The sequence below is a fragment of the Piliocolobus tephrosceles genome, chromosome 1 (assembly GCF_002776525.5).
Source record: "Piliocolobus tephrosceles isolate RC106 chromosome 1, ASM277652v3, whole genome shotgun sequence".
NCBI classification, from domain to species: Eukaryota; Metazoa; Chordata; class Mammalia; order Primates; family Cercopithecidae; genus Piliocolobus; species Piliocolobus tephrosceles.
In genome coordinates, this window is record NC_045434.1 from 100169965 (window position 1) to 100183531 (window position 13567).

Sequence of the window (13567 nt, forward strand, 5' to 3'; positions counted from 1 at the left end):
TTTATGTTGTGAGGACCAAATGAGATAATAGGTGCAATAGTAATAAAACAGCCATAAATCATGATGCATCAACTAGGTGATGGATACCATTTTAGTTTATATCATGTTTAATGTTCTCTTTTTCCATGTGGGAACTGAGACCCAATTAACTGAGACAACTGAGACCCAATTAACCCAAATAAAGAGACTTGCCCGACATTTCATAAAACTGAGAGGTGGTATTTATATACTGGTCTGTCTGGGAGTGGCATTGGCATGTTGTTTTAGGAAGTCGGTGACAGATCTGGAAGATAAATTCAACAGGAAAATATTGTTAGGAGGGACACCCTAAGAGACTGTTTTAATAACTTAGACTGGAGATAAGAATATTTAAACCAGTAATTCTCATCCCTCAGCATATAACAGAATCACCTGGGAGGGCCTGTTAGGCTACCGACTGCTGGGCCCCGCCCCTAGAGTTTCTGACTAGTTTTGTGGGATTCAAGAATTTGCATTTCTAACAAGTTCTCAGGTGGGGCTGTTGCTGCTGCTAGTGTGGAGACTGCACTTTGAGAACCACTCATCTAAACAAAGAGCATTGTTCACAATTGAAAAGCAGAAGCAGTCCTTTATTCTAGAGCTACTTAGGAGTAGCTCAATCTCTTCATCTCGCTGGTGGTAGAATAGTGAGTAACTGAGCGTTATTTTGCGCCAGGATGTTGTGCTAAATACTTTTTGTGCATTATCTTTCCCCCTACCTACCCCTAATCCTCCCAACAAGCCTATGAGGAAGACTTCCTAGGGTTTACACAGTGGACAAATGAATATCTAACTCCAGAGTCACCACTGTGCTAGATTGCCTGCTAGTCAACCCAGTAATTCCTTCCAGATCCAGCTTCCCTTTTTCATTTCCTCAGATACTACTTGGTTTAGTCCTTGATCTTTTACTAGAGCTTCTTACAAGATCCCTGTCTCCTGCCCTCTTGTCTCTTAACATTGCTAACAGTTTTCATTTTTAAAAAGAAGCCTGATCATGCTACTTATGTTTAAAATTCTTCATTTTATTTCTTATTCTGCCCATTTGCCTTCAAAATAATATGTAATTCCCTTGAATTGGCATATAAGACTTTTTACAATCTGGCTCCACCTGTCAATCATGCCTCCTGTCTCTTTCTCTGTTTATATTTCATGCTGCAGCTACACTTACCTGTATTTCTGCAAAGTCCATACTTTTTCCTGTTTCTGATCCTCTTATTAAAATTCCATTCAGGCCAGGCACAGTGGCACACGCCTGTAATCCCAACATTTTGTGAGGTCGAGGTGGGTGGATCGCTTGAGCCAGGAGTTCGAGACCAACCTGGGAAACATGGCGAAACCCTGTCTATACAAAAAATAGAAAAATTAGCCTGGCATGGTGGCGTACACCTGTAGTCCCAGCTACCTGGAAGGCTGAGGTAGGAGTATCACCTGTGCCTGGGAGGTCAAGGCTACAGTGAGCCGTGATGAGACCAAGTGCACTCCAGCCCAGATCACAGAGTGAGACCATGTCTCAAAAATAAAACAGGAAGAAATTAGCCAGGCATGGTGGCTGCGCCTGTAATCCCAGCTACTCGGGAGGCAGAGGCATGAGAATCGCCTGAACCTAGGAGGCAGTGGTTGCAGTAAGCCAAGATTGCGCCACTGCACTCCAGCCTGGGCGACAGAGCCAGGCTCTGTCTAAAAGAAGAAAAACAATAAAATAAAACAAAGCGCCATTCAATTCCCTGCCTACCCATGTCCAGTTCATCTGTGTGATAAAATCATATTGATCTTAAAACAGCTCAGTTGTTACTTTCTCTAGTTATCTTCCCTGTACTCCTCCCTGTCAAATTGTTAGTACTTCTGTACCAAGTCTGTACTTTGTACGCATTTCCTATATGACTAGATTTACCATTTTGTTTTGCCCCAAGTATACTCCATATCAGTAGTGGATCATCATATTCAGATCTGTATTCCTAGCACCTTGCCCCATGCCTGGGCTATATAGTAATTGCTCAATAAATGTTTGTGGCGTTGAAAATGAATTCATAGAATCTGGCATCCAATTGGATGTGGATGACTCCAATATTTCAAAGAATGGCAGTTTAGTGGTTTATTTATTTTTGAGAGAGTTTTGCTCTTGTTGCCCAGGCTGGAGTACAATGGCACCATCTCGACTCACCGCAAGCTCCGCCTCCCAGGTTCAAGCAATTCTCCTGCCTCAGGGATTACAAGCATGCACCCTAGTAGCTGGGATTACAAGCATGCACCACCACACCTGGCTAATTCTGTATTCCTAGTAGAGACGGGGTTCCTCCATGTTGGTCAGGCTGGTCTTGAACACCTGACCTCAGGTGATCCGCCCGCCTCTGCCACCCAAAGTGGTGGGATTACAGGTGTGAGCCACTGCACCCGGCCAGTAGTTTCTATTTTAATTAACTCTATAGCAAAAGGAAATCATTATAAAGTATAATCTATTGATGTACAAATAACAAAATTGTCAATTAATTAAAAAACTTAGAAATTTAGAAAGGTAGACTTTGGATTTTAAAAATATAGCAAATTTTTATGCCTGGTCACAGTGGCTCATTCCTGTAATCCCAGCACTTTGGGAGGCCAAGGTGGGTGGATTGCTTGAGGTCAAGAGTTCAAGACCAGCCTGGCCAAGACAACAAAACCCCATCTCTACAAAAAAAAAAAAAAAAAAAAAAAAAAATACAAAAATTAGCTGGGCGTCGTGGCACACACCTGTAATTCCAGCTACTTGGGAGGCTGATGCCTAAGAATCGCTTAAACCCGGGAGGCTCTCTCTCTCTATATATACATTATATAGAGAGAGAGAGCAGATTATTTTTGAGGAAGAGTTTGTAGTCCTAAATTTAAGGAATTCAGATTTTTTATTTCCTTCTGTTGCATAAAATTGTATATCTGAACAACCAAAATCCTTGAGTTCTTCTTTAACGTGAGTATATTGAACTTGCTAAGCAAATTTCCACTTTAAAAACAGGAGGTATTTTATTGTGACTTGTAGTTCTCTCTAATATTCTGTAACTTTTAAGAATTCTTGACTTAATATGTTGGAACATGAACGAGTTGCTACACATGATTACTAAACCATTTCCAAAAGCCTGTTTTTCATTAAGCATACAATGTCTTCTGTATATGTAATATTATATCGATGTCTATATGTATATTTCAGTATCTCTATTTACATATGAAATAAAAATAATGCTCAAAGGAAAGTGGGTGACTGATGGCTGCATATTCAAATACCAGCTAAATGAAATGTCTTCCAGAGTTGTGCAGACCTGGCAAGAGGCTCTATGACAAGGACCATCGAACACCTGTTCAGTTGAGAATACTTTGTAAAGCAATAAGACATTATTGATGTTTCTGTTGGAAAAGATTTATTAGACTAGTAACAAAAGATTACTGCTATAGGCTGGGCGGTGGCTCATGGCTGTAATCCCAGCACTTTGGGAGGCCGAGGAGGACAGGTCACTTGAGGCCAGCAATTCAAGACCAGCCTGGCCAACATAGTGAAATTCCATCTATACCAAACAATCCAAAATTAGCGGGGCATACTGCGGTGCCTGCGGTCCCAACTACTCAGAAGACTGAGGTGGGAGACTTGCTTGAACCCAGGAGGCAGAGGTTGCAGTGAGGCATTGTACTCTAGCCTGGGTGTCAGAGTGAGACTGTGTCTCAAAAAAAAAATAATAATAATAAAATAATAATAATAATAATAAATAATAATAATAATAAATTACTGCTATATAATTAGAACATTTACTTTTTTTTTTTTTTTTTTGAGACGGAGTCTGGCTCTGTCACCCAGGCTGGAGTGCGGTGGCCCGATCTCAGCTCACTGCAAGCTCCGCCTCCCAGGTTTACGCCATTCTCCTGCCTCCGCCTCCCAAGTAGCTGGGACTACAGACGCCCGCCTCTTCGCCCGGCTAGTTTTTTGTATCTTTAGTAGAGGGGTTTCACCGTATTAGCCAGGATGGTCTCGATCTCCTGACCTTGTGATCCGCCCGTCTCGGCCTCCCAAAGTGCTGGGATTACAGGCTTGAGCCACCGCGCCCGGCCAGAACATTTACATTTTTAAGACCACACTCCTTTAAACAAAAGAGGGATCAGGCCGGGCGCGGTGACTTGCACCTGTAATCTCAGCACTTTGGGAGGCTGAGGCAGGTGGATCACTTGAGCTCAGGAGTTTGAGACCAGCCTGGCCAGCATGGTGAAACCCTGTCTCTACTAAGAATGCAAAAATTAGCTGGGCATGGTGACATGTGCCTGCAGTTCCAGCTACTCAGGAGACTAAGGCAGGAGAATCACTTGAACTCAGGAGGCGGAGATTGCAGTGAACCAAAATGGCGCTACTGCCGTCCAGCCTGGGCAACAGAGGGAGACTGTCTCAAACAAAAAAAAGAAAAGAGGAATCGGGTAGATTTTTTTTAAAGATACAGATTTTGCAATAACCTTTTGAAGAATGAAGCTCACAAAAAGAACTACATTTTAGGTGGAAATGAGCAACTTATAGAGGTAGCAAACACATCTGGTCACCTGAGTGGCATTGCTGATTGCACAGTTGGCAATAGAGAGCCTCTAGGGCTTATAAGCTTAAAAAAAAAAAAGCTTATTTTTGCTTAAAAAAACATAAACCGTATATTTAACTGTATGTTAAGACACGTCTAAATAAAATGTTCTGAGAGAAAAGATAAAGCAAGTAAAGGCTCATCTTTTTGGTTTATTGTGTTTTTAAATTTTATTTATTTATTTATATTTATTTGAGACAGATTCTCGCTCTGTTGCCCAGGCTGGAGTGCAGTGGTGCCATTTTGGCTCACTGCAACCTCTGCCTCCTGGATTCAAGCAATTCTTCTGCCTCAGCCTCCCTAGTAGCTGGGACTATAGGCATGCACCACCACGCCTGGCTAATTTTTGTATTTTTAGTAGAGATGGGGTTTCACCATGTTGGGCAGGCTGGTCTTGAACTCCTGACCTCATGATCCACCTGTCTTGGTCTCCCAAAGTGCTGTGAAGGCTCATCTTTAAAGTAAGAACGAAAGCCAAAGCTTAGTTAAGCAGTCATGGAACAAGTTGAAGTTAGAGAAGAAGTGCTTATTAGTGTTTAGTAGAGCACTTCCCAAACTATATCCTTGGAACATTAGCATGCCGTATAATATTAAGAGAGGCCTAAAGGGGCTGGGTAGACCAGAAATATTCTATAGTTAAGTATGTTTTGGACGTACTGCATACTTTTCCCCCAATTTTCTTAGAGAAGTTGGGAGTCTGCTTGGTCTATTTAAACCTACAGAAGAGTTGAAAGGATAGTAAGTTGATGCCAACATACCCTTCATCTACTGTCAATATTTTGTCACATATTTTTAATCTCTGGCCCTTTCCCCCTTTATGTACATAAATAATAAACATAACCTTTTTTCTGAACCATTTAACAGTTGCATGCATCATAACATTTGACCTCTAATTACTTCAGCATGACTCTCCTAAGAATAAAATTGTCATCTATAACCATAATACCTTTATCACAATCTTAGAATTTAACACTGATACAGAAATTCCTAATATAGTCTGTCTTAGTCTGTTTTCTGTTTCTATAACTGAATACCTAAGATTGGGTAGTTTATAAAGAAGAGAGATTTATTTATCTCTTGATTCTGGAGGTTGGGAAGTCCAAGATTATGAGATTGGATTCTGGTGAAGGCTCCGTGCTACATCATAATGCGACAGAGAAGTAGAAATGGCAAGACCGGGGTGGCCTCGTTTTTATAACAACCCACTCTCATAACTATTCTAGTCTCCAGAGAACAAGGACTCACTCCCTCGAGAATTCACTCAGTCCCATGAGAGCAGCATCTGTCCCTCTTTATGACCTAATCACTTCTTAAAGACCCTGTCTCCCAACACTGCCACCCTGGGCACCAGTTTCCAACACATGAATTCTGGGGGACACACTCAAACCACAGCACAGTCCATATTCAGTTTTTCCCAGTTATCTCATATAATGTCTTTTATAACTGTATTTCCCTGCCGGGACCCAATTAAGACTCTTTGTATTGAAAGTATCTGTTGAGAATTTGTGCAATGTTGGTGTTCCTCAGAACACAGAACAGCTAGTTGGTGAAAAACTAGCTTAGACTATACACTTTATTATTATTATTACTATTATTATTATTTTGAGACAGAATCTCGCTCTATTGCCCAGGCTGGAGCGCAGTGGCGTGATCTCAGCTCACTGCAACCTCCACCTCCCAAGTTCAAGTGATTCTCCTGCCTCAGCCTCCCGAGTAGCTGGACGACAGGCGCCCGCACCATGCCCAACTAATGTTTGTATTTTTAGTAGAGACAGGGTTTCACCATATTGGGCAGGCTGGTCTTGAACTCCTGATCTCAAGTGATCTCCCTACCTCAGCCTCCCAAAGTGCTGGGATTATAAGTGTGAGCCACTGCATCTGGCCTCATCCCTTTTATAATTTAACAATTGTTAACACTCATTTAAAATGTATTTTCTTATTTCAGGGGAAGCAACATTAAGTGGACTTTTTGTTTTATCCTTTGTATCTCTTGGTTATGCTTGCAAGGAAAAACAGAGCTATAATTACTAAGAACCTGCATATGCCGTGACAAAATAGCAAATAATACTTTTTTTTTTTTTTTTTTTTTGAGATGGAGTCTCACTCTGTCACCTAGGCTGGAGTGCAGTGGTGCTGTCTTGGCTCACTGCAACCTCCACCTCCCAGGTTCAAGCACTTCTCCCACCTCAGCCTCCCAAGTAGCTGGGACTACAGGTCACCACCATGCCTGGCTAATTTTTTATTTTGTATTTTTAGTAGAGATAGGGGTCTCACCATGTTGGCCAGTCTGGTCTCAAACTCCTGACCTCAAGTGATCTGCCTGCCTTGGCTTCCCAAAGTGCTGGGATTACAGGTGTGAGCCACCACACCCAGTCTAATTTTGTATTTTTAGTAGAGACGGTTTCACCATCTCTGGCCATCTCGAGGCCAAGCCAGTCTCGAACTCCTGACCTCAAGCAATCCACCCACCTCAGCCTTCCAAAGTGCTGGGATTACAGGCATGAGCCACTGTGCCCGGCCAAGAAGTGTGTAACTTTAAAAGGGAAAGGATGGAGCAAGTATGGTCCAAAGAACCATAGTAATTGACATATGTCCTAGAGACCATTTAATTAAAAAATAAACTTTTTATTACACAAAATTTCATGACAAATAATGCTTAACATATGTTTGGAAATCATCCCAGACAAAAATCTTAGGGCCACTGCTGATTTAGGAGCTATGGTAAAGTTTTTGACTTAGTGAGGCATTCTGGTCCTCATTTGCAGCTAAACTAAGAAATCATTTCTTTCCTTCTTTCTTTTCTCTCTCTCTCTTTTTTTTTTTTGTTTTTTGTTTTTTGGTTTTTGTTTTTGAGACAAGGTCTCTCTCTCTGGGGTGCAGTGGCACCATCACAGCTCACGGCAGCCTCCTGAGTAGCTGGGACCACAGGCATGTGCCACCATGGACAGCTAATTTTTAAATTTTTTTGTAGAGACAGGGTCTCACTATGTTGCCCAGGCTCACTTCTGATTTCTATAGCGAGAAGTTGGTTGTATTACATCCTAAATTTCTGCATTCTATGAAGTAGATGATAATAGAGTCATCAACATTTTCCACTGGTAGTTGGTTTTTCCTAAGAGGAAATGGAAGACACTGAGCATGAATAAATATTATACTGTGTCAGATTGGCACATGGAGGTTTTCTTTTTACTAATGTCTGTCATTACTCATTACTTAATAGTATTAAGTATATGTCTTAATCACACTAAGTCTGAGAGTTAGGGAAAATTCTGTTTTAACTACGATACCCAAAGGTTTATTTCTGTTTCCTTGAAAATAAGTCCTGGCTAGGCGCGGTGGCTCATGCCTGTAATCCCAGCACTTTGGGAGGCTGAGGCAGGTGGATCATGAGGTCAGGAGTTCAAGACCTGCCTGGCCAAGATGGGGAAACTCTGTCTCTACTAGAAAAAATACAAAAAGTTAGCTGGGTGTGGTGGCACTCGCCTGTAATCCCAGCTACTCTTGAGGCTGAGGCAGAGAATTGCTTAAACTTGGGAGGCAGAAGTTGCAGTGAGCCAAGATTGCACCACTGCACTCCAGCCTGGGCGACAGAGCAAGACTCCATTTGGAAAAAAAAAAAAAAAAAAGAAAATAGCAAGTCCTTTAACTTTCCTCTAAAAATCATTTTAGTGTCTAGATAGCTTATATTTCTTATCTCCTTATACTCTATCTAGATGACCACACAGCCTTTCTCTTTCAAATGCCACTTATATATGCCAAACACAGACAAATATTTCATGCCAGCCAATCCCCACTTTTGTGGACTCACCCAGGCTGAAGTGCAGTGGCACGATCTCAGCTCACTGCAACCTCCATCTCCCAGGTTCAAGCAATTCTCCTGTCTCAGCCTTCCAAGTAGCTGGGATTACAGGCATGTGCCACCATACCTGGCTAATTGTGGTATTTGTAGTAGAGACAGGGTTTCACCATGTTGTCCAGGCTGCTCTTGAACTCCTGACCTCAGGTGATCCGCCCGCCTCAGCCTCCCAAAGTGCTGGGATTACAGGTGTGAGCCACTGTGCCTGGCCACCCATATATATATCTAAGGGCCTACTAGATGTTTTCACTTAGTAGTCATGTGAATGCCTCAAATCTCCATATCCCAAACCCCATTTTTTTGTCCTGTATTGCCAGTAACAGAAACTAATGCTAAATGAAATGAATAGACAAACAACCAAACAAACAAAAAAAAATCTTATAATTAGGACACAGTTGAGTTTATGAAATATAAGAGTAGCTATGCAGTTAGATCTCACGCAGGGACAGGATCCAGAAACGGGGAAGCTGCCAGTACTCTCCCTATTCTTTTCTTGCTTTGCTTCTTAGTCTCTGCTTTTCTTTTGGGGAATACCTGCTTTGTGCTTTATTAGGCTGTCTCTCCCTCTCTTCCTCCTCTGCCCGCTTCCTCTTGCTGCTGCTGCTGTTGTCTTCTCTCTGCTTCCCCATCTACCAGTGGGATATGACTGTCCACTGCATAGGCAGTTAAAATTCTAGCCACATTTGAAAAGTAGCTTTGTCTTTTTTTTTTTTTTTTTAGACAGAGTTTCGTTCTTCTTGCCCACCCTGGAGTGCAGTGGCTCGATCTCGGTTCACTGCAACCTCCGCCTCCCAGGTTCAAATGATTCTTCTGCCTCAGCCTCCCGAGTAGCTGGGATTACAGGCATCTGCCACCATGCCCAGCTAATTTTGATATTTTTAGTAGAGACGGGGTTTCACCATGTTGGCCAGGCTGGTCTCGAACTCCTGACCTTGTGATCGGCCCACTTCAGCCTTCCAAAGTGCTGGGATTACAGGCATGAGCCACTGCACCCAGCCTGAAAAGTGACTTTCTTTAGGCCCAATCACAAATCCCCAGAAGAGAATCTTTAATTGGCACAGTGTGTTTAAGTGTCCATGTTAGACCAATAAACTATGAAAAATATGGATCCACATTGTACAAAGACTGTTGTGCACTTTTCCTTTTGAGAGGGGGCTGTTCTTACAGAAGGGAGAATTGTTCATTAGCCAAAGAGATATCTCAAAACCTACCTTGACTATATTCTTTTTTCAGGTAATAACCCATCTACTCAGTGACCTAAGTCAGAAACATGAAAGCCATTTAGTTCTCCTCCTCCCTCACTGTCGACATGCAGTCAGTAAGCCTTTCCTATCCTAAATCTTAAATATCTCTTATATTTATTTCCTGAACTTCATACGTATCATCAGATATATATATATATATATAAAATAGAGATGGATTCTCAGATTTTGACCAGGCTGGTCTCGAACTCTTGGCCTTAAGCAATCCTCCCATCTCAGCCTCCCAAAGTGCTGGGATTACAGGGGTGAGCCACCATGCACGGCCCATCAGCATATTTTGGACCATCATAATCTCTTGCTTAAACTATTACAGTGATCTTCCTGCCTTCAGGCTCCAGCTGCCAAGAGAATTAAAAATTTTGATCAGATTCTTTCACTTCTTGAAATTCTTCAGTAGCTCCATATGCCCTGCCCACTCCTCCCCAACACTTGCCAGGATTTTGGACCCAGTGTTCCAATATCTGTTTCCAATAGCAGTACTTCCTCCATTTCTGTGTATCATTGCTTGGCAAGTATCTACTCATCCTTTAAGAATCAGCCCATGTATCTACATCTGTGTAAACCTGTGGTCCCTGGGCTGAATCAACTATTCCTTCCTTGATGTTTCCAACGAATTTTGTGAATATTTATAAATTCTTATCACTAAATAACATTTCTCTGTTTCTTCCCTTTGCATGTGAGATCTGTAAAAGCAGTGACCTCATCTTATTCATCTTACAGCTAAAAGGACATGTGTTATAATAAGAAGGCTACATTATTTCTGCCAGGGAATATGAGAGCTAAAAAAATTATACTCCTCGTCTCTGAACTATTTATTTATTTATTTATTTTTTGAGACAGTCTTGCTGTGTTGCCCAGGCTGGAGTGCAGTGGTGTGATCTCTGCTCACTGCAGCCTCTACCTCCTGGGTTCAAGCAATTCTCCTTCCTCAGCCTCCCAAGGCAGGATTACAGATGCCCACTACTATGCCCAGCTAACTCTTGTATTGTTAGTAGAGACAGGGTTTCATCGTGTTGGCTAGGCTGATTTCAAACTCCTGACCTCAAGTAATTGGCCTGCCTCGGCCTCCCAAAGTACTGGAATTACAGGCTTGAGCCACTGAGCCCAGCCTCTCTTCTTTGCTTCTGCATAAAGTATGTGCTCGCAGGCTTTTAGTAAGCTAGTATTAATTATTTGTACTTTTAGGGGGTGGCTGTGACTAGGTGTTAAGTCTAATTCTGTACTGTAATGTTAGGAAACTTATTGTACCCATGCACCTAAGCTACGTTCTCCAGCTGTTCTATCAGCAAACAGTGGCCATTTGCTCTCCACTGCTTGACTACTTCATCTCACTAGATTCAAGACTTGGTTCAGACCGGGTGTGGTGGCTCACGCCTGTAATCCTAGCACTTGGGAAGGCTAGGGCAGGCAGATAACTTGAGGTCAGGAGTTTAAAACCAGCCTGGCCAACATGGTGAAACCTCATCTCTACTAAAAATATAAAAATTAGCCAGGTGTGGTGGCACACACCTGTAGTCCCAGCTAATTGGGAGGCTGAGGCAGGAGAATCGCTTGAACCCAGGAGGCGGGGACTGCAGTGAACCAAGATTGTGCCACCGCACTCCAGCCTGGGCAATAGAGCAAGTCTCCATCTCAAAAAAAAAAAAAAAAAAAAAAGTCAGAGAGCTATATGTGATGTTAATTCTGGGTGTCAACTTGACTGGATTAAGGGATACACAGATAACTGGTAATGCATTATTTCTGGATATATCTGAGAAGGTGTTTCCAAAAGAGATGGGCATTTGAATCAGTGGACTGAGTAAAAAAGATTCACCCTCAACGTGTGCTGGCTGAGGGCCCACAGAGGAAAGGCAAAATTCACCCTCTCTCTTCTGGAGCTGGGACACCATTCTTCTCTTGCCCTTGGACATCAGAACTCTATGATTTTTGGCATTTGGACTCTGGGACTTGCATCAGCAACCCCCATCCCATGCCGCAGGGTTCTCAGGTTTTCTATTTCTAACTGGAAATTACACTATCATCTTTCCTGGTTCTGAGGTCTTTGGACTTGTTCTGAGCCACTATGCAGGCAGCCTGTTGTGGGTCTTCTCAACCTTCGTAATCACCTGAACCAATTCTCCTAATAAATCCTCTCATATATATCTATGTATATACATACGTCTCATTGGTTCTGTCTCTTGGGAGATCTCTAACTAATGTGTTGTGCATGCCCGGTTCCTATTCCCAAATTTACCAGTCTTTCTTCTGGGCATAAGTGAGTAAGGAACCTCAGGAGTGGGAACTAAGTGTTCACCCTTAACACTTAGAATCAGGATGGCTCCCAGCTTGTGGTAAAGCACTATTTATTTATTTATTTATTTATTTATTTATTTATTTATTTATTTAATTTTTGAGGCAAGTTTTGCTCTTGTTGCCCAGGCTAGAGTGCAATGGCGTGATCTCAGCTCACTGCAACCTCCACCTCCTAGGTTCAAGTGATTCTCCTGCCTCAGCCTCCTGAGTAGCTGGGATTACAGGCATGCACCACCACACCTGGCTAATTTTTGTATTTTCAGTACAGACAGGGTTTCTCCATGTTTGGTCAGGCTGGTCTTGAACTCCCAACCTCAGGTGATCTGCCTGCCTCAGCCTCCCAAAGTGCTGGGATTATAGGTGTGGGCCACTGCGCCCGGCAGCACTATTTATTTATTTATTTATTTAAACGATCTTGCTCTGTTGCCCAGGCTGGAGTGCAGTGTCATGCTGATGACTCATCCAGCCTTGACCTCCTGGTCTCAAGTGATTTCCCACCTTAGCCTCCCTAGTAGCTGGAACTACAGGCATGCACGACCACGCCTGGCTAATTTTTTTTTTTTTTTTTGTATTTTATGTAGAGACAGGGTCTTGCCGTGTTGCCCAGGCTGGTCTCAAACTCCTAGTCTCAAGTCATCCTCCCACCTTGGCCTCCCAAAGTGTTGGGATTACAGGCGAGAGCCACTGCACCCGGCCAGCACTCCCTTCTTCTTATTGCTGCACATTCATCAAAGGCCTAAGCATCTGACTTTGTGTTATAGCCAAGAAAGAGAATTTGGAGTTTGGCTCTGGTGATAAATAACATATGGAGCTACAGCCTCTGATCTAGGCTGCCTGAAAGTGGTGGTGTGAGAGTCACTTTTATGGTTTTGGCAAACTGAAATTCTGCCATTCAAAATGGCTTCCACCTACTTGTTCATGTGTCTGTTCATGTACATGACGAAATTGTTTTCTTTGTTCACAAAGAAACAGGCAAGGGAAATCAGCTAACTGGCTAACCCTTAAGCAATAGGGAAGATATGGCAAGGGCTGGTTATGTTACTACATTGGTTTGTATCACAAGTAGACATAGAGAGTCTGGGGTTAAGGAACAGAAGGTTCCATTTTAATGCCATATTTCTCCATTATCTTCATTGACAGAGCATCAGAACCACTTGCCTGCTGACAAAGGCCAAGTTTAATTAGGGTAAAAGAGGTGAGGAGATGCCAAACGTGTGTGTGTGTGTGAGAGAGAGAGAGAGAGAAAGAGAGCGAGAGAGAGAGAGGGAGAGAGAGAATTAGCGATTTCAGGACCAGGCAAAGGAGGTAGCTTGGAAATGAAAATACAAAGGTAAGTTTGAGTGTTCAAGGGACTTGTATGACTCTCCCTTGCACTCTCAAAGTTGGAGAGACTTCCTCACACATTAACGATATGACCTTAGTAAGCTGCTTAAACTTTACAAGACTTGGTTTCCTCTTTTGTAACATAGAGATAATAATTATATTTACATTATAAAATTGCTGTGAAGACTAAACGAGCTTATTCACATGAAACACCTGTGAGGTGTCTTTCCCTCCCTTTT